This window comes from Acinonyx jubatus, chromosome C1 (assembly GCF_027475565.1).
Source record: "Acinonyx jubatus isolate Ajub_Pintada_27869175 chromosome C1, VMU_Ajub_asm_v1.0, whole genome shotgun sequence".
In the NCBI taxonomy this organism is placed as follows: domain Eukaryota; kingdom Metazoa; phylum Chordata; class Mammalia; order Carnivora; family Felidae; genus Acinonyx; species Acinonyx jubatus.
Genome location: NC_069381.1, coordinates 157356687 through 157359792, shown reverse-complemented (window position 1 = coordinate 157359792; position 3106 = coordinate 157356687). Strand labels below are relative to the sequence as shown.

Genomic DNA, 3106 nt, shown 5'->3' with positions numbered 1-3106 from the left:
CACTCACTCCCACCTGACATCCAGTTTCCCCTATTATAAACATCTTACATCAGTATGGTATTTTTGTTATAATTAATGAACCAATATTGATATAATATTGATATATTATTATCAGCTAAAGTTTATTCAGATTCCTTTAACCTTCCCATAACCCATAATATACTTTTTTTTCAGGATTCTCCTAGTATATCAAATTAAATTTATTTGTCATGTCTCCTTAGGCTCCTCTTGGCTGACAGTTTTTTAGAATTTCCTTGTTTTTGATGACCTTTGAGGTTTTCAGAGACACTGGTTAGGTTATAACAGGATGCTCCTTTATTAGATTTCCTGATTTTTTAAATGATTAGATTAGGGTTTTGAGTTTGGCCATACAAATACCAATACCCTTATGAGCATTCTTCTCGATGACCAGTGTAGCACAAGATTTGTCCACTCAGGGTCCACTCAGGGTGCTGGGAACATAAATTATTCCAGGCCCTGTGTGAAGTCTGATGATTGTCTGTGTGCTCCTTTCCAGTGGGTCTTTTCCCTTATTTGGGTACATTCTTCATTCACATGTCCAGTTAGTTCTTGCCTGAAGACTAAAAAGGAACCACAGTTTTCTGAAGCCCTTGCTCTCTCTCTCTGTGCAGCTCTCTCTTCTCTGGCCCTACCCTGTGAATTCTGTATACCTTGGTTCCTCCAAATCCACAACCCTGGCTACTCAACTCAGGGAGATTTCTGGGCTCTGTTTGGGATTTTCCTCCCTGTGCTATAGCCTGGAAACTCTGTAGACATTAAACTAGCTATCGTAGGGCTCACCTCATCTATTTCTTTTCTCTGGGGGATTATTGTCCTAGGTTTTGAGTGTCCGGTATCTAAAAACCATTGCTTCATATTTTGTCTTGTTTCTTAATTTTATTTTAGAGAGAAAAAGAGGAGGGAGGGGTGGGGAAGGGGCAGAGGGAGGAGGGAGAGAGAGAAAGAATTCCAAGCAGACTCCATGCTCAGCATGGAACCTGACATAGGACTGGATCCCATGACCCCGGGATCATGACCTGAGCCAAAACCAAGAGTCGGATGCTCAACTGACTGAGCCACGCAGGTGCCCCTTAATTTTTCTTTTTAATGGAATGCTTCATGAATTTGGGTATCATCCCTGCAAAAGTGGCCATGCTAATCTTCTCTGTATCATTCCAATTTTTGTGTATGTGCTGCTGAAGCAAACACTTGCTTTTCAATTTTAAGTGGAGAGTAAATCCAGTCTCTCAGTATTATGGCCACATACTGAAGTCAAAATTACATTTTTGTTTTATCATAGTAAAATATGCATATCATAAAACTTACATTTAACTGTTTCAAGTGTACAGTTCAGTGGCATTAAGTAAATCTACATTGTTGTGCCACCATCACCATCATCCTCCTCCACAACTTTTCCATCATCCCAAACTGAAATCCAGTACCCATCAAACAGTAACTCCCATTTCCCCTTCTCCTCAGTCTTTGAAAACTACTGTTCTGCTCTCTGTCTCCATGAATTTGACTATTCTAGGTACCTCATGTATGTAGAATCATATATGTATCCTATTGTGCCTGACTTATTTCACTTAGCGTCATAGCCTCAAGCCTCATCCGTGTTGTAGCACGTGTCAGAATATCTGTCTTCTTGAAGGCTGAATAATATTCCATTGTAGGTATATATCACATTTTGATTATCCCTTCACCTATCAATGGACATTTAGATGTTTCCACCTTTTGTCTATGATTAGTGCTGCTCTGAATATTGGTATATGTTATGGACTAAATTGTGTCTCCATAAAATTCATGTTAAAGCTCTGGCCTGCATTATGACTATATTTAGAGATAGGGCCTTTAGCGAGATAATTAAAGTTAAATGACATCATAAGTGTGGGACCCTAATCTGATACGACTGACGTCCTTAAGAGAAGAGCAAAGACACCAGAGATTGATTTGTCTGCATGCACAGGGAAGAGGCTAGGTGAGGACACAAGAAGGCAGCTGTCTACAAGCTAGGAAGACAGACCTCATCAGAAACACACCCTGATACCACATTGGTCTTGGACTTCTCCAAAACTGTGAGAAAATAAATTTATGTTGTGTAAGGCACCCAGTCTGTGGTATTTTTTATGGCAGTTTGAACTAATACTGTATAAAGATATCTGTTCGAGTCCCTGCTTTCAGTTCCAGAAGTGGAACTTCTTTGAATTTTTTGAGGAACTTCTCTACTGTTTTCTGCTGTGCATAATTACTTTTTAATCATCTATTTCTCTGCCAGAAAGTAAGATCTGGGAAGGCAGATTAAATATCTTGTAAACCTTGTATGTAGAACTTTGTAAATGCTCAATAAATATATGTTAACTTCATGAGTGAACACATGAGTTTTTGCAGCTGAAAATTAATTATTAGTAGTAATAACTATTAGAGGCAGCGTTATATTGCAGAAGAAGCACGAAACTAGAATTTTAGTCATGCCTTGGCTACCAACTTACTTGTGACCTTGGATAAAGTATTAAATCTCTTGGGGCCTCAGTGTCCTCATCTGAAGATGAAAGAGTTGTATTGAATGATTTCAAGGTCCTTTCAGCACTCATATGTCTTTGTTCTCTGGTTCTCAGTGCTGGGATACCTAGTGTCACTAGCTGTGCCTCCTTGCAAATACTGCTGCTTGCTAAGTTGCCTGCTGTTAGGGCTTAGACAAAGCAGGGAACCAGGTTAAGGTCCCTGGTGAGCTGAACTGGGTTGGCTGTTTCCCAGAATTACCAATGGTTGAGAACACACCAAAGATTAGGTCGTTAAAAGCAATACCAGTCATCAAAACTAAAAGTCAGGTACAAAGGCCTGTAGTAGGAGCCAACCATACCAGGAAGAGGTCAGGAAACGGGCTGCAAAGCTAGACTGCACAGCTGAATGGTGGTTGGCTTCATGACGGTGGCTATGGATAGTGCTGGGTCTCCAGCGTTCTGTGACAGGATTCTTTGTGTCTCTGTCTTTCAGGATTTTAATTAGGGTGTTAATTGCTACTTTTTCTACCACTTAGGCTAGAGACGAATGGAAATAAAAACTTCAAAAAGAACTAGGCCTTGGGGCACCTGTGTGGCTCAGTTGG

At 40.2% G+C, this 3106-nt stretch overlaps 1 non-coding gene across 1 annotated transcript; it reads right to left on the bottom strand.

Moving 5' to 3' along the window:
• Positions 1-1101: 1101 nt before the first annotated feature.
• LOC113598340 (U6 spliceosomal RNA) lies at positions 1102-1209 on the bottom strand. Its single transcript, XR_003419015.1, has one exon. It is a non-coding gene; the product is annotated as a U6 spliceosomal RNA (small nuclear RNA).
• Positions 1210-3106: the final 1897 nt, after the last annotated feature.